The sequence below is a fragment of the Equus asinus genome, chromosome 5 (genome assembly GCF_041296235.1).
Source record: "Equus asinus isolate D_3611 breed Donkey chromosome 5, EquAss-T2T_v2, whole genome shotgun sequence".
NCBI lineage: Eukaryota > Metazoa > Chordata > Mammalia > Perissodactyla > Equidae > Equus > Equus asinus.
In genome coordinates this window covers 73,063,503-73,082,709 of record NC_091794.1, presented here as the reverse complement: position 1 = coordinate 73,082,709, position 19,207 = coordinate 73,063,503, and the positions used below count along the sequence as shown (strand labels likewise).

The window sequence follows — 19,207 nt, the reverse complement described above, 5'->3', positions numbered from 1 at the left end:
CACCTGCCACTGCTTGGGGGCCAGGGGCTGTTCTTTCTGCTCCTGCCCTGTCTGCTCATAGTTGTGCTGGTCAGGCTATTCCATGTTTGTGTGGGTGGGGCCACTGCCCCACATTGGGTGCTTTCATGGGCCAGGCCACACTGCTCTGTGGGCATTCACACACAGGCCAGGATGCCCCCACCCCCACTCACCATTGTGCTGGCCACTGTGTGAGAATCTGCATCCTGGATAGCTTCCACAAGGGGGAGGAGACACTCCCCTAGTTCCACTGCTTCCTGGAGGTCCAGTTGACCCAAATTCAGATGTGTAGCTGCATGGATCTCTCAGGCATCCTGTGTGCTATTTAGGGAATCCTCTATTTGTGAATGGATGTCCATTTGGTTGTAATATAGAGGGGAGAGACAAAGGGAACAACTCACTCCACCATGATGCTGACATCACTCTTCCCCAGGGTTTGTTATTGCTGGTTGTTTATTTATTGTTACTGTTGCTCTTTATTTGCTCAGTTACTTTCCTTAACTAATTCCAAAAGTCTGTAAACTTTTTCACGTGTGGCCACTGAAAGTTCTGCTCAGTTACCTTAGTGGTCAGCTAATGATTGCAGAGATTTTCTTAAATGCTTAGAATCAATAAGTCTCTCAGTGTTTGCCAAGGGGGCCTCTGTGCACATTGGGCAGGCAGTTTACAACTCTGCTTTAGCTGTCACTTCCTACTTGTGCAGACTCAAGGTCAGTCAGAGGTGAGAGCTTAGGGCTTTATCACATCTTTTCTGAGCACATGCACAGCTCTGTCACGTTCACATCCTTATGCATGTGTGTGGCCTTCTAAATTTCCAGGAATATGTCAGAGCCTTTCAAAGCCCCATGTGGACATCTCATTCCCCAGATTTTCCTTTTAAGTTTTTTGTTCAACTTCTTATTTGTCCCAGATGTTACTGCTACCCTAGGCAGCTGCGATGTTTGATAATTGCCTGTGACTGTTTACGACAAATGCTCCCAAGGAAACGTCTGTTCCAACTTGGTGAGCTCTGAAAAAGGGGAAATAAAGACAAGCCCCCAAGTAGAATTTCCCAGAGAATGGTCAGATAGCTCAAATAATGACAGTTCTTTGATAATGGGGATTTGGGGAGGCTCCAAACTTGGTCTGCCCTTTAGTGATTGCTAGGTTTCTGATTTTCACCATGATTGTCAGACTGTTGGTTTTCAAGGCTACGATGGAGCTGCAGAGAGGGAAATGGAAATAGGACAACTTAAAATGCCACAAAGCTCACTGTGCTTATGAGGGTCAGCCATTTTTCTCGAACAAATTTTCTCCCTGGATTGCTGCAAACATTTGGTTAATGTCCAGAGTTCTGAAAAAGTTGATTTTGACAATTTTTGCCATTGTTCTCTTTGCTTTTAAAGAGGGGAGGATTTTTGGCATTCTTATTTCATCATTCCCACTGCAGGCCCTATGTTTTCATTTTTAGTCAATTTAGAAAGTTTCTAATTTCCCTTGAGATATTCTGTTTGACCTATGGGTTATTTAGTAGTGTTCTCCAGATATCTTTATGTTGTTTATGTCTAGTTTAACTCCACTGTGTTCAGAAATATACTTTGTGTTATTTTAATTCCCTGAGGTTTGTCCTGTGACCCAGAATGTGGTCTATCTTGGTGAATGTTCCATGTTTAAGTTCTTTTAAGTCTTTGATGGTGACACTCTTCCACATCATGCCAAAGAAGTTCTGGTATCTCAATCTCATTAAATGTCAGCCACTGTTGAGTCCAAGTTCAGTCAACAAATTAAGTAAGCTGTTAAGCTGCCACTAGCTAACGCATTAAATCCAGTGTTATAGTCCACTTTCCTTGGTCCAATTCCCTTAGAATTACTCTCACCTTTCCCAGCTTTCTGCTGATATATTTTAGCAAAGTCTTTCACTCTTTTTTGCGGTGTATAAGCTTTTTCTTCCTGAGTCATAGTGTGTGCTTGACCCTATGGAGCATGCTGATAATTGACCCTTAATTAAGAGTCTAATGGCAAAAAGTAATGGCTGTGGTGGGTCTTCAAAAAAATGAGTATCCCCTTTTAAGGCATCTGTGCCATATAAGGTTATTGCAAGGTTTTCAAGCAAAGGAAGGCTAGTCTCCTTAGAAACAGAAGGGCAATTATTTTCATGTCTAATGAGGCCCAAAGTGAGTTGAGGGCTCAAGACTGTTTCATTTGGGTTCAACCAAATGTCCTCATTCCATGTTTCAAGATCCTAGTCTTTCCCAATTGATATGGTCTGAAGGTTTGTGTCCCCACAAAATTCACATATTGGAATCCTAATGCTTAATATGATGGTGTTAGGAGGCGAGGTGTTTAGAAGTGATTAGGTCCTGAAGGTGGAGCCCTCATGAAAGGGGTTATCCTCTTATGAAAGAAATCTTACAGAGTTCCTAACCCCTTCCACTGTGTGAAGAAACAATGAGAAGTCTGCAACCTGGAAGAAGGCCCTCACCCAACCATGTTGGCACCCTTATCTCAGACCTCCAGCCTCCAGAACTGTGAGGAGTAAATTTATGCTGTTTACAAGCTACCTAGTCTGTGGCATTTTGTCATAGCAGCCTGAACAGACTAAGACACCAATCAATTTTCTAAGTTTTTTCTCAGAAACTTGGTGGAACTATGAATTCAACTGACACTATAATTCAGCAACATGCATAATTAAATTTTACATTTTATTTCTAGCACTATTAGCTCTTTGGCCATAAGAAATAAAAGATTATTTTATGATCATCAAGGCAGCTCTCTGGTTCTTAGACTACGACTTCAGCTGAGAGATAAATGATTTGAACTTGTCATTTTCACTCTGTAAACACTCCAATGCACTCAGTAGAATATATCCTACACAAGTTCTTTTGGTCATCATTACTGTAATGTTCAAGTGCAGCAGCCACTTGGGCTTACAGGTGAGTTGTTTCAGTTGTTATTTCTTGACAATCAACTACAGATGATAGCCTGATTATTTGTGATAATTTTGCATGGCAGGGACTACTAGCACTCCACTTCCCATTGACAAGGATCTCAGCACTGCATTCAAGCCCAAAGATATGACTAAATAAATCCCAAATTCCATTTTTTCTGGTCTATCTCTTGGGAACAGTCCAAGTTCCAAATCTGGATTAGTTAGGGTCTATTCAGTAGAAAGAAACCATACAGTAATTTGAAAAGGGAAAGTTTAATATAAAGGATTATGAGTTACAACAGAGACTACTTAAGAAGAAGAAAAGAGAATTCTATAGAATACAGGAATAGTAGACACAGGGATCATCACTTATCTCTAGGGCTGAGCAGAGCATTGAAAGAAAGAACAAATTTGAAGGAGGTCCCCACTCAGGTTGTGATCTAGCCCTCATTGGAAATGGTGCAGCTGTGGCCCCCTGGGGTACCAGATGAAGTCATCTAGGAAGGTTCCCTAACAGTAGAACTCACTGGGGTTGCTGCACACTGTGCAAGAAGCTGTCTTCCAGCGGGCCAAGGGAAAATGTCCATGGGGAGGTGACACATGCTGATGATCACTGTATGCTGTTGACCACCACACACTTCAGAAGCTATTTACTACAGAACCCTACCAAGAAAAGCATACTAAAACCAGGAAGAAAAACCAGTTCTTTCATTAGTGTCCTTCTAGCACCCTGTCCTGACAAAGATTAGCATTGTATCATCAGCAAAAGATAAATGTTCACAGGCTCCAATTGCATTTTTCAGAGCAGGTAAAGAAGTGTGGACCTGGGGCTGAGAGGTACTCAAAATATCTCTCAACAAATTATTTATTAATCATAATGGTAAGAAACCCAATCAAATGACCAAGGTTAATATCATCAATGATGTAACAAGTTACCATTGCATGCCACCCAGTGGGATGAATTTAAAAATCCATTTTTTTTATATTCCTGTCAAAGATGCATAACCTGAATCTAATCGTGATGAAACATCAGAAAAACCCAAATAGATGAACATCTATGAGATAATTCTCCTGCAACATTCGAAACTGTTGAGGCCTGAAAGTCAAAGAAAACCAAGGAACTCTTCTAGATTGAAGGAGAGGAAAAGATTTCTGACCACCAGGATCCTTTTGATATAAAAGGCATTATTGGGACAGTTCGTGAAGCTTGAGTGGGATTTCCAGGAATTCTTTTTACTGTTCTTGCAGTCTTTCTGTAAGTTAATCTTATTCCAGAGCAAAGCAAAATGAATAAATAAAATAAATAAGACAGTCCCATTTGGTAATTCTGTTGCATGTCTCACCAGAACAAAGGCTAATTCCTTAGAATGCCTTCAAAGAATTCCCACAAAGTTCAAAAAAATAAGCTCACAGTAAAAACAAAAGTCACAAATCACCCAAGGAAACAAAATATCATAGATGAGAGCCAACAGTAAAAACAGTTAGCAGAATAGATCCACAGACTTCAGAATCATTACAAACATATCATAAAATGTCCATGTTTAGTATATTTTTTTAAAAGAAGGGATTGAGAATAGTAATAAAGAGCAAGAGATTATTGTTTAAAATAACAAACACAATATGGAAAACAACTGAATTTCTAGAAATGGAAAATGTTATACTCAAAATGAAGACTAGGAAGATAAACTCGAAAGAATTATTTAAACCAGCCACAGGAAGAAATTAAAGAAACTAATACACAGGGAGGATAGATTGAAAAGGTCTAATGTACATCCAGTCAGTTTCAGAAGGAGATGATAGAGGGAATGCAGAAGCAGCAATATTTTAAAAGACAATGCCTTAGAATTTTCCATAACTTATAAAAGACACTGATCCCAACAAATACCAAGCATGATAAATAGAAAATCTTTACTTAGATACCTGATGGTGAAACTGTAGAATATAATGCCAAGAAAATCCCCAAAGTGCCAGAGAGATGAAACACACTGCCTACAAAAAAACCTGCTATTAAACTGACAGATGACTTCTTAATAATAACAATAAAAGCTGAATGAGAATAGCGAAAGTAAGTTTTAACCTAAAATTGCCATTTTGGTGAAAATATCATTTAAGAACAAATTCAAACTAAAGGTAATTTCAAACATACAAGAATTGAGAGAATTTGTCATCAACAGATCCTCAGTAAAAGAAATTCTAAAGGAGAAACTTCAAGTAGAAAGAAAGTAATCACAGATGGAAGACCCGTGAGATGTGAGATGAATCATAAACAAGAAGGGATAAATAATTCTAAATTTAAAAAGAATAATAAATAATTCTTACTTAAAAAGGTAATTCTAAACAAACATTGATTTTGTAAAATAGTAACAACATCATGAAGGGTTAAAAAAGCAGATCAAAAGAACATGAAAAAAATAGTTTAGAAGTCAGGAGGTTTTAATCTGAATTAAAGTATTCTAGCATCCCTATGTTGTTTGGGAAAAGGATAAACATATTAAATAATTTTAATCTTTGGTATATTAAGTGTAATATTAAAATATAAAAAGTAACCACTGAAATATTAGGAAATAGAGTATATACTTTCCAAAATAATGGTAGGTGGAAAAGTAAAATGAAAAAAATTCAAAAGTTGCAAAAAAAGCAGAAAAAAGAAACAATAAAAAATAAAATAATTGACAACAGAAAATAAGATGATAAAACAAATCCAAGTCTATCAATAATTGCAATACATAGAGGTGTATAAAATCTCCAGTTAAAAGACAAATATTGACGGACTGGATGAAAAAAACAAAATCTAGCAATATCTGGTTTACTAGGGACACATCTAATACCAAAGTATACGGTAAGGTTAAAAATTAAATGGGTGGACAAAAATATACCAGGAAAATATTAACCACAAGAAAGTTGGTATCATTATATTAATATAAAAATAGGCTTTAAGGGAAAAAATATTAACAAAATAGAGAATCACAACACAATTTACCAGAAGATTTAAATTCTAAACTTGTATGTACCTAATAAATTGCCTCTCTCTCTCATATACAGTTATATGTTGCTTAATGATGGGGATACATTCTGAGAAATGCATCCTTAGGCAATTTTGCCATTGTGCAAACATCATAGAGTGTACTTACATAAACCTAGATGCTATAGCCTACTACACACCTAAGCTATATGATACTAATCTCATAGGACCAACATTGTATACATGGTCCATTGTTGACCAAAACATCGCTAGGCAGCACATGACTGTATATGACATATATATGACAAAAGTTGAGAAAAATACAGGGAAAAATAAGCAATTCTACCAAGGATAGTGGGAGATTTTGTTCATTCTTTTTTATTGTAAAATAAAACACAGATAAAAAGAAATATGTGAATATATAGCTTATTGAACTATTATAAGGCAAACATATTTGAAACTAGGTCAGAGAAACATGCAGTTCAGTGTGTTCCTCTGACTCCTGTATTTCTTGCAAGGTAGCAGCTAGATCCAGAGGCTTGAACAGACTCAGGTTCATTCACATTGACAAGACCTTAGATAGTGTTGTGGTCTTTCATTAAGAGGCACCTCATGTCTGGTAGTGATTTAACAACTATGGCTGCTGAGTGCTTATCGCCATTAATTCACTGAGACTTCCAAAATGCTGATATTCTAATTCTAATATTTTTTATTAGTTGAAATACTTCATTAAAGTTATGCTTCTCCTTGTCTATTATTTAGTTAGCAAATGATATAGTTCATGTAGGAAATACAGGGTAAATTCTTGATCTTTCCCTTTGTCAGTTTTCAAGCAACAAATTTGTTCCCTATCATTTTCTGAATGTGACCAATTTTTTTTAATCATTATGAACTCATGCATTCTATGGGTTTCAACATATTGTGATTATGATCCTTATTAAAACTCAATTTGTCCCATATCTAGCCATTGGGAACCTCTTCAACTTTAGGCCTGTATTCTTTTGATTTAATACTAGTAGCCTTTGACAGCTTCCTTAATTTCTAGTATGACAAGATGTTCCAGGCTCATCTTGCACGTTTCCTGGAATGAACCATTTTTCTAAGAAGCCCTCGTTTCTTTGAGTGGCAAATGTTAATTCTAGACTACAATCTGGGAATGTGGGTGTTAGGGTTGCTCATTATCACTGGGTTGGTCATTTTTTTACTCCTTTTTAGGGGACAGAGCTAATACACACATATGTATATATACACACGCACACCAATATGATCTCACAAGTTCATACTAATACTTCCAATTCAAATTTAATACTACAGAGTTTCTATATGACTCTTCTATCTTCTATATTACTTCTCTATTTCCTTTCTTCCATACTGAGAATCCTGATTCTTAAAGACACAAGGTATGATAGTAATACTGGGAGATTTGAACATACTTCTGTCAGTAACTGATAGGTCACACATTTTTTTTAATGCAGTAATATAGGATATTTGAACATAATTAACAAGCTTGATTTAATGCTAATACTTAAGACATTGGCTGTCAAACTGAAAAATTCATGTATCATTAGGGTCTCAACAGGAAATATATGGCACACTTGAAAAAAGAAAATTCAATGAGCATCAATTTATAATTAAGTATCTACTAACCTATTCTGATATAGAGTTGCAAGTTTCTGATGTAGAGTTGCAAGTATTCTTTGTCATTGACTTTTGACAGTTTTAATGTAATATGCCTTGGGAAAAGTCTTTTGTGTTGAGTTCTACTAGCTTTATGTACTTGTATATCCACTTCCTTCCCCAGGTTTGGGAAGTTCTCAGCTATCACTTCTTTGAAAAAGCTCTCTGCTCCCTTCTCCCTCTCCTCTCCTTCTGGGATACTCATTATCCTTACGTTGCTTTATCTTAATGAGTTGGATATTTCTCATAGAATTTCTGCATTTTAAAAATCTTAGTTCTCTCTCCTCTTCTACCTGAATCATTTCTAAATTTCCATCTTTGAGCTCACTAATGCTCTCTTCTATATCACCTTTTCTATTTATAATGCCTTCTACTTTATTCATCTCCTTGTGTTCTTCATTTCCAAAATTTCTGTTTGGTTTCTTTTTCAGAGTTTCAATCTCTCTGGTGAAGTACTCTTGTTCATTAATTTTATTCCTGAGCTCACTGAACTGTCTTTTTGAGTTTTCTTGTAACTTGTTGAGTTTCTTCATGACAGCTGTTTTAAATTCTCTGTCAGTGAGATAGCAATTCTCTGTGACTCCAAGTTTAGTTTCTGGATAATTGCCATTTTCTTTTTGTGATACCAGTTAATGTAGTTTTTCATGGTGCTTGATGCTCTGCTGGTGCATTTGTGGTAGCAAACACCTTTCTTATTTGGGTAAGGCTTTGTTTACTTTATTTCTGAGCTGCTTTTGGTTGCATTTGAGAGCCTAGACTTTTCACCCTCTACTGCCTCTGCCAGAGATGTCATCAGTGCCCTCATTGTGCTGCTTGTGCCTCCAAGGTTGCCTGTGCCTTGCTCCTTCGGATGTCTCCAAAGTCATGGGTGTTGCCACTGGGGTCACCAGGCTGGTAAGCATGTCTGCTACCTCTGGGGCTGCCTCTGTCACAGGTTCCCCTTCTCCAGCAGGGGGAGAGGTAGAATGGTGTGGGAGCCATGTTCACAGGAGCCTCCACCATGTCAGTTTGTTGGGTTTTCAGGCACTGCTGCTACAGGTGGGAGAGCCAAAGTTGTGGGTGCCACTGCAGCTGGGAAGGACTGGGGTCATGGACTCTGCTGTCATACTACCTGGCTCTCTGTGGGCTCTCCATAGGCTCAGGTGCTGCTGCTATGTGTGCCACCTGTGCTGATGCTCCTGCATTTTCTTGGGTTCTGGGACCAGTACTGCCAGGGACACTGGGTTTGTGGGTGTCACCACTGCTGTACATATGCCAGGATCATGGTCGGCACTGCCACTGCCATAGGGCGAGGGGTACCTGGGTTACCAGTGCCACCAGGGTTCCTGAAACCTCTGGTTTGGGGCACGAGTGCAGGTCCTCAGGTTACATTCACAGCCACTGCTGCTGAGCACCAGTGTAGTTCCTCAGGTCATATTCACAGCTACTGCTGCTTGTATAAAGCCCCCTCTTCTGGAAGGGCCAGTGTCTGAGGCATCACCACCAGGGGAGGAGGAGAAGGTTGGATTGCAGGAATCACTGCTGTTCCTGAAGTCTTAGATCCTGGTCACTGGTGTGATTCCTGGAACCTCAGGTCATGGGCACTGCACTGCTGCTGGGGATATTAGGGTGTTGGATGCAGCCCCCACTGCTGGGAGGGCCAAGATTGAAGGCACTGCCACCAGGAGCTGAGTCACAGATATTGTTGCAGTTCCCAGAGCTTCCAATCATGGGCCCCACAGCATTTCCTGGTGCCTCTGGGAGTATGGGTTGCCTGTGTTCCTAGGGCCTCTGTTCATGGGCATTACCACAGTTCCTGGAGCCGCAACTCAGGAGCTTCTGCTGCTGCTCCCCTGGTTCCATTGCCTCCAAGACCTCCAGTCCACCCATCTTCAGATGTATAGACGTATAGATGTATAGATCTCTCAAGCATTCTGATGTGCTCTGCAGAGAATCCTTTGTTGGTCTATGGATGTCCTACTGGTTGTAACTTAGAGGGAGAGATAAAGGCAACAACTCATTCTGCCATGATGCTGACATCACTCTCCAACAACAAGTTTTTAAACAACCAAAGAAGAAATCACCAGGGAAGTAAGCAAATACTTAGAGGATGAATGAAAACAAGAACACAACATACCAAAACTTAGGGGACACAGAAAAAGCAGTGCTAAGCAGGAAATTTATAGCAATAAATGCTTACATTAAAAAGCAAGAAAGATCTGAAATCAACAACCTAACTTTAAAACTTAAGGAACTAGAGGGGCTGGCCCTGTGGCCTAATGTTAAGTTTAGCACACTCCGCTTTGGTGGCCCGGGTTCGGTTCCTGGGTGCAGACCCACACCACTCAGTGGCCATGCTGTGGCAGTGACCCACATACAAAATAGAGGAAGATTGGCATGGATGTTAGCTCAGGGTGAATCTTCCTCAAGAAAAAAAAGAGAGAAAGATTGGCAACAGATGTTAGCCTAGGTCAAATCTTCCTCAGCAGATAAAACAACAACTTAAGGAACTAGGAGTAGAACAAAGTAAACTCAAAGCCAGCAGAAGGAAGAAAGTAATGAACATGAGAGTGGAGATAAATGAAATAGGGAAAAGAAAGACAATAGAGAAATCAATGAAACCAAAAGTTTGTCCTTCAAAAAGATCAACAAAATTCACAAACCTTTAGGAAAATATACTAAGAAAAAAGAGAGAACACTCGAATTACTAAAATCAGAAACAATAGTGGGGACATTGTTACTGATTCTACAGAAATAAAAAGAGAGTACTATGAACAATTATACACCAGAAATTTGGATAAACTAGATGAAATGGACAAATTCCTAGAAACATAAAACCTACCAGGACTAAATCACGAAGAAATGGAAAATCTGAATAGACCTATAACTAGTAAGGAGATTGAATCCATAATAAAAAATCTTGCAACAAAGAAAAACCCTGGATCTGTTGGCTTTATTAGTGAAATCTACCAAACACTTAAAGAAGAACTAATACCAATCCTTTTGTACATCAAATCCTTTTGGTACATCGAAAGACCTATCCACAGAGTAAAGAGACAACTCACACACTGAACGAAAATATTTGCAAATCATCTATCTGATAAGGGATTAATATTGAGAATATATAAAGAACTCCTAAAACTCAACAACAAAAAAACAAACAACCCAACTCACAAATGGGCAAAGGACTTCTCCAAAGAAGATATATGAATGACCAATAAGCACATGAAAAGATCTCAACATCACTGACAGGGAAATGCAAATCAAAACCACAGTGAAATATTACTTCACATTCATAAGATGGCTAATATCAAAAAAATAGAAAACAACAAGTGTTGACAAGGATGTTGAGAAATTGGAACTCTTGTGCACTGTTAGTGGGAATGTAAAATGGCAGCGCTGCTGTGGAAAACAGTATGAAGTTTCCTCAAAAAATTAAAGATAGAGTTACTATATAACTCAGCAATTCCACTTCTGAGTATACACCCCAAAGAATTTAATGCAGGATCTCAAAGAGATATTTGTACACCCATTTTCATGGCACCCTTATTCACAATAGTCAAGATAAAGAATCAACCTAAATGTCTATCAATAGATGAATGGATAAAAAAAAATACGGTACAGTCACATGCCATATAACAACATTATAAAAGTACATTGGCTTAGGAATCTGAGAAACTTGGATTCCAATGTAGTTGTGACTTTGGGCGAGTTATTTAATATATTGCTGTCTCAATTTCCTCATCTGTAAAGTGAGGATATCTCCTTCATAGTGTTCTTGTAAAAATGTACAGTAAGGCACTTGACATGAAGGTAACCAGTAAATGTTCATTTCTGTACTACTAGGATAGCCATTAATTTTTTGCCGGAGATAACCTTGTTCATTGGTAGGAAGGCACTCACCCTAGAGGTATTTTTCTTCATGACTGCAACCCTCCTAATGAGTCTAGGGTGATATGTTTCAGTATTACTAATAACCCATATCACTAAAGGCTAAAACCAGAAGCATATTACTATTAGCAAGATTTTACCCACAAATATACATTCCTCAGGGAATGGAAAGCAATAGCAAGCACTGCCAGCTTACAACATTCCTTTTGCATCCACTTTCTGTTTTCTATTACAGGTGGAATCTCATTTTAATGAATACCATTTTAAACATCTGTTTCTACATAGTGAGGCTATTTTCGTGTTCAAGCAGATGGGCCACAGGAACTGTGCTTTGTTGAGCTGGCTAAAACACATTCTAAAAAAATGAAAATTCTTTCTTTATAAGTACTATCTATGCAGAAATAAGTACCTTAATAAGAGGTAATTATCATTCGTAAGTTATAAACCCGGCCTAGGCTACTTGGGAGAAAACAGAACAAGAGCTGGGTGGGTGTCGTGGAAGGCAAAGTGGACTGGAAAGCCAGAGAAAGCAAGAGAAAAATAGAGCAAAGCCCTGAAGTGAGATCTCTTAGAAAGTACAAACCTTAAGCCAGAACTCCACTTGTAAACATAACCCCTCCTCTTCCGGGGCATTCTTCACATGTTACCTCCTCCACAAAGCCTTTCCAATTCCCTCAAGACATAGAGCCCAGCTCTCTGTCTCCTATACTCCGACTTGTTCTGAATCTGAACAGTATCATTTACGCATGTTCATTTTATATCTTTAAAGATAATTGTTTTGTGCTCTCTCCATCTTATCCAACAAAACTATAAGCTCAGATCACTAGGATGAAGATGACTCAACTTCCTATGACCAATACCTAACGCAGAGCTTAATACATAATAAATGTTTAATAAATTCTCATTGAATTTAATATATATGAAGAAGTATTGATATGCTTGAATTGAATATTTTTACCTATCTTGGAAGCTCCTTGAGAGGAAAAAATGTGTTTCATTTCCACAGGATTTGACACAGAGGCTCGGTGCCACGTGTTGGTTGAAAAAATTACTGAAACTGATATGCGAAAGTTGGTAAAAACCAAAAATCAAACTTTTGACCTTTACTTTCTTTCAGGACTTGGATGCACAAATAAATCTACTACATGCTGCTGAATTAAAACTCATAGTCACTAAAACATACTGCATGCCCTGGGGAGACCCAGCTTAAATTAAGGATCTTCATTCTCGCCACCGGCGGGGGACAAGGGTGGTGGGGTGTAGGGTGGGGGACAAAGGCGAAGCTCCCCAGGGCACGGCCTCAGAAGGGTTTGTGGGCTGAGGACGCGGGTCATCTCAAAAGAACCAGAGGCGAGAATGGAGACTGCGGAAATTGACTCCAAGGAGCCCGCAGGGAGCACAGTAGAAGGCTTAGTCCTCTTCCCTTAGATACATCAGCCCAGGGGCTGGTGCCAAATTGAGCCAACCATTCCGACTGAGGCCCCAGCTTCCGACCCCCGAACCTCAGGTTTCCGGCCCTCCCCGCTGGGCTTTGCGCTGCCTTCCGGGCCCAGGCTTTCCACCTGAGAGGCTCCAGCTTCCCGCCAGCTGCAGAGGCACCTTCCAGTCAGTCGCAAGAGCGTTGAGCCCGCATCTTACCTCCAGGCTTTTGGGATAGTGGCTGCCACAGGGCCAGTTGGCTTTGTTGGTCTTCCTGCTGCTCGCTTGCCTAGCTGGAACTTCTCTCTTTCTGCCTTACTGCCGCCCTAGCAAGCTTCGAACCCTCTGGAAAAAGATGCCCCGCGCTCCTCTCACTCCTATGGAGATTGGCGACTTCAGCGGAGTCTCCAACTGCAAGTCTGAATTGCAGACATGCCACACATTTTCACCCTAATTTTCTCGCACTTTCTTTCTTTGGCACCCCTTGGGCTTTGGAGTTTTGGAGTCTGTGACCTCCCCCCTCTGACCTAGAGTCCGTGGAAGAGCCTGTGCTTTAGTTGACTCTCTGGCTTTCATTGAGGAGCCTCCTGCCCTGTTTCTAAGGGAAAGGCCTGCATCTTAAAAGGATGAAGAAAGTGCTAACTCTAAACTAAAAACCTTGCCCCATTCTGGCCCTTCCAGAATAACATTTGGAATGATGACATAACCCTCTTTTCCCCTTCCTTACATCTGAACACTTTCTGGAAAGAAACTAATTTCCTATCACGTGCTAATTAAGGTAAAGGTTGAGAGCCTCTCCTTCATATATGACCTTACTTTTGCAGGAGCTGTAACGATAATGAAGTATAAACATTTTCAAGGTACAAAGTAATATCTGTGACTAACTTATTCCAAAATTAAATTTGTTTAACCTTACAAAAGAATAAAGCATAGAACATAGGAAAAGCAACCAATTCGACTTGAATATATTTTCTATTTTAATCTATCAAATACATTTTTCAAAAGGCAGTTCCTTTTATTCACTGTCAAGAATGTGTATTCAAAGTTAATATTCTACTCTTGAATCTCTGCATCCCCACTCTTATCTGAGTTTATGCCACATATAAATTTAATTGTGAGCCTATCTAATGTGCCTATTGAATCAGAAAAAGAAAGTTGAAAGCAAGTTAGGAGGTGGTATAAATATAATAGAGTGTGGATTGTGTGGAGTCAGATGGACCTAAGCTCACTATTTATTAGCTATATGTGACATTAAGCAACTTCTTTATCTTAAATTGGGTTCCCCCACAACTGAGACTCGGAGACAAGGATTGGAGTACAAAGAACTTTATTTGGGAAGCATGGTGGGGAAGTGACACAAGGAAGGGAGGAAAGTCAATAAAAAGTTTGTTAATGAGCAGGTTACTACTGAGGGCAAGTGGAACTCCATTCTATTGGAGATCTTCTGAGAGACTATGTAGAACAGAACTCAGAATTGTCCCACTGAGGCAAGGAGAACTGGGATATTTATCTATCGGTTCCCTTCCCTCAGTACTTGAGTGTTACTCTTGGGACTGTTAACTCTCTGGTACTTCCCTTGAGTAGCATGCTCCCGCTGCTGGACAAAACCATCAGACAGAAAGAGAGATGGTTGACATAGGAGGCCAGTAGCATGGCGTTAATGGAAATCGCCACTGAAGCTGCAGATAGCCTCCATGGTAGGCCAGGGGGATATGGACAGGGCACTGATAACTTCTGATACATTAATTAAGCCTTAGTGTCTTTCTCTGTAAACTAGAGATAATACAGATTATAGATAGAGTGATGTGAAGTCCCTAGCCCTTAAAAAAATACTAAAAATATTATTTGAATAGGCTAATGTAATAACATTGTATAATAATAATTAGGAACCTCTTTGTAATTTCTTTAGCATACATTACTATTTGATTGTGGTGCCACTCTATTCGTGGAGCACATTCCTATTTCCTCAAGTCTACTTCTATTCACACTTAGGATATTTGGTTATCATGTTACCTGGAAGATGTTCCTAGCCTGATTTCTTAACACTCTGCTCCTTTTAAGATTATTTATGACTCCCCACTAGACCCTAATGAGAATGCAGTGTAATTTATCCTTCAATAAAAATACGTGAAGCACTGTGAAAAACTGGGGAACATAAAGATTAAAAACAAAGCCCCACTCTCAGGATTTTACAATTCAGGCTGGGTATAAACCAAAAGTTAAACAACTAAAATATATTGTGATACTCTGATAAAGGTAAACGCAAGGTTTTATAGAAGCAAATAGGAGGAGTTAACTCATCCTGTCTATGAGAGTCAGAGAAAGCTTAGGAGGAGATGTACCTAAGCTTGCAGTTGATGAATAAGCAGAATTTAGTCTGGAATGATACAAACCAGACTGTTAATAATAGTTATTTGTGGAGAGAGAAGTGTATGTGTGTATGTATGTGTGAAATTTGGAGGAGAAAGGTCAAGATAAAGGAATACTTAACTTTTTACTCTGTGTACTTTTGTGTTACGTGAACCCTTTGTAAAGAATGTGTACTCTAAACCTGCTTGTGTAGTTAAAGAAAAAAATATTAGCTTGATGAAAGAGGTTGCAGGGATACCAGAGAGAGGAAATGGGAAAGACACAGAGACTTCAACTCAGGAGAATGCGTCATAGTCAGGGAGGCATATGCAGCATAGCATAGCTGTCACAAAATGAGCCTAAAGGGAAGTGTCAGGAAATCAAATTAGACAGTTAGATTTGGGCCAACTCAGATTTGTAGGCTATTGTAGTAGTCAAACAGAAAAACACGGGAGCATAAACTAACACAGATAAGGGGGCGAGGAGTAGAAGATACCCGAGATAAGAGGTAAAAGCTACATAACTTGGTGCATAGACATAGAAGGTAAATGAGCACCTATCTCAGCTGAGTTCTGTGAAAGAATTAAGCCCTAGTGACCTAAGGCATCTATTATATGCAATAAATTAATTTCCTGTGCATCTGGAATAGTACTAATCCTTGGAGAATTTGAGAAAATAGTCACTTAAATAATTTTCTGTGTTCAAATGAAGAACCTGGATTGAGAAAGACTTTGGTAATTTTGTGGAAAGTCTTGCTTATTATTGGCTAAAATGAGTCCTGTATGTGTAGAAGCAAATTTGAGTTTAGTTTTAAGTATATTGAATTCGAGGTATTTATGACACATTTAGGAGGACAGAAGTGATAGCTAGTTGAGTAAAAGATTCTGGAGCTTGGACTGGAGATCTAGACTGAAAATAAAGTTTAATGACTCATTAGCATATAGATGTTGCAGTTAAAGCCATAGATTCATACGGATCACCCAGCTAATGTGAAAAAAACACAAAGATTCAAGATAGAGTCTTAGGGAACTATGACATTTGGGAGATGGGCATTGGAAGATGAGCCTTATAAGAAGACTAGAACTGGAAACCTGGAGAACACTATGGCATAGAAGCCAAAGAAGAGAAAGAAGAATTACAAGAATGATGGAGGGGTCAAATGTGTCATTACTTCAGAAAAATGTCCACTGGCCATGGTAATACGGAGATCAATGTTGACCTTAGTGAGAGCAGCTTTGGAAGAATGGTATAGGCAGAAGTTATAGAGTAAGTTAGGAAGTAAATGGGAGGTGAGAAAGCAGAGATATTGAGAGTAAATAACTCTTCCAAGATGCATGGCCATGAAGAATAATAAAGGGTTTATTTGTCCTTCTTAAGATGGAAGAGGCTTTTGAATAGTATGCTTATATCTTAAGGGAAAAGATCAATAGAGAGAGGGAAAGAATAGTACAGAAGAAAGAAGTGATGATTAATGGTTTCTGAGCTCAGGTGGAACATTAAGCCATAGAAGGGAGATTCCTCCATGAAACTGGAAAGAATGAGATAAAGATGAGTAGTGACGCAGATTAATTTACAAGTGGCATGGAAGAAATTAGAGGAATTTTGACCGAATGGCTTCGATTTTCTCTGTGAAATAGGAAATTAGGTCTTTTGCTGAGCTAGCGGGAATAAGCAACTAAATGAAAGTTTGCAGAAAGAGATGAAATTTTGGAGTACTTACTGAAGGGAATGAGAGAAAAGAACTAAGATTTATTGAGCGTCTACTATATGCCAGCCTCTATGGTAAATGCTTTATAGACATTATTGCATTTACTTCTGACAATCGTCGATATACATATATTGAGAAAGGCTAAACATCTTGCTCGTTTCTCACAGCTAGGAAATGACAGAGCCAGAATTTGAACACAGAGTTTTTCTGTCTTCAAATCCTATGACTTATGCACCTCTAGGGTTTAAAAAACCTAAGGGAGGGCAATTAAACTTGTGGACTATGGGGTTTTATGCTGGTACAGAGAGAAGTAGGGTTGAAAGTAAAGCCAGAGAGTGGTAATGAATTGGAGGGAAATGGAAAATAAAGGGTTTGGAAATATCAATGATGTAAAATTAAATTATAGAGGGATTAAGGTAGTAAAAGCTGAAATAATGACCATAGAAAAGCATATTATAGCATATTATAGTCAAAAAGCAGAATATAGGAGTTAAAAATTCAGAGGTAAAGCAGCTTGGGGCCCAGGTTGGGGAGGGCATGGCGAGTAGGGGAGAGTGATTATAGCAGGCATTTATTAAGCTTTTACAGCGCTGGATTCTATACTACACACTTTATATGCATTATCTCATCTAATCCTCACAATCCTTAATAAGGTAGATATTCTCATTATTTCCATTTGATAGATGAGGTTATTTTGACTGTTACTTTCTTAAATTAGGCTAATTGAATCAGATCTTCATAAGACAACATCATTTTATGGTTAATTTTCTTGCTATATTCTTTAGCAGATTTTTTTCCAATGGTATTTTTGACTAGTTCTTAGCATATTACAAAATAACTGTAATCATAATAATGATTTAATATTGAATAACAAAGTGATTTAAAATATCTAATTTATTAAATTATGGTTGTATTTTATTATGTTTTTCAGGTCAAATAAAAGGGAATGAAGGTCAGTGCTGATCTTAACTACTTATATTGGGCAGCTGCCATCTTCAGACTCAGAGCAGGCCGCCCTTCAAAGAATTTAATTTGTTAAAGTGTTGGGAAGAAAAATGATTTTATAGATGTCAGAAAAGCAGAGAGTTTCAACAGAAAATATGACACAAAGGCGAGAATTAGCAATAAAAGCTTTTACTTGAAAATATTTTAAGAATCATTGTATAAGATAAACAACAGGAATATCAGTGAAATCATAAAAATATGTATTTAAGAAAGATAAACAAGGAAAAAGAAACGCAGTTCTACTTTAAAAGCAATAACGATATTCTTTGGAATTATAAGAAGTCTGAAGAAACACAGAGATATCAGATGACATATTATAAAGGAATTTTAAATTACTTTAAGAAGGAAGGCAGTTGAAAGAATACCAGTCCAACATAGTTTAATAAATATTAACAATGTGATCTGACACGTGGTTGGTAAATGCATTGAGAAAACCTCATGGGAATGAAAAAAACGTAATAAGCATCTCAGTATTAAATTTAATCAACTCTCTTCGGGATGATGAAAACAACCATTTGAAACTAAAAATAAAATAATTGTTTTTAGTACATTGCTAACATTTCTTAACTCAAAGATAATTCATCAGTTTCAGAACACAGAAACCATATGCTATGTTTAAATTACTGCATTTAAAAAATGTTTTATGCGTGAAACAGGGAAATAAAAGAAAGAAAACCCAGAGTGTTTTATTTAAAGTGTGTCAAGAGGATTATTGTTTTTAAGTTGTTTAATAAATGGTAGAAACATTTAACAAGTATTCTCAGAAAAATCATTTACCAAGATTTACCCAAAAAGGGAAAGTAAAAGTCCTTCAGCCTTCCTAACTTCTGTGAAACAAAACCAACCAAAGTTCAAGAGTCACCAAATTACAGAAAATGTAGGTTTGATTGTGATAGAAAAAGCATACACAAGATAACTCAAGGAAACGTTGGAATAAAGTGAATAACAGATTTTGGAACACTTATTCCAAAAGCAAAAGCAGAGCAGCAGCGTCAGAATTTATTCAAGAAAAGCTAAGATTCCTATGTTCATTTAAATTGTCAAAGAATATGAGATTTAAATATGGTCATGCCATGGAATCTTCAGAACATTTTGAAAGAATTTCACCCAGAACTGTAAAATGATAAGATGCCAAGGCAAAATGGAAGATGTCACAAAAGAACCAAAACTTGTATGTGATATATTTAAATTGATAAGTGGCAGGAATGAATCACAAAATAGATGGGTATCTAAAATAAAACATTCTGGAAAAAAAAAGCAAAATGTAAATCTAGGAATGTGATCCATAGTT

The 19,207-nt window shown here is 38.1% G+C and overlaps 1 long non-coding RNA gene across 1 annotated transcript in view; it reads left to right on the top strand.

Annotated features, from left to right (window-relative positions):
- Positions 1-19,207, top strand: part of LOC139045311 (uncharacterized) — a 109,461-nt gene that overhangs the window by 87,690 nt on the left and 2,564 nt on the right. Inside the window, exon 2 of the long non-coding RNA XR_011503399.1 lies at positions 17,843-17,863. This is a non-coding gene — a long non-coding RNA (uncharacterized lncRNA). The remainder of the gene's footprint in view (positions 1-17,842; positions 17,864-19,207) is intronic.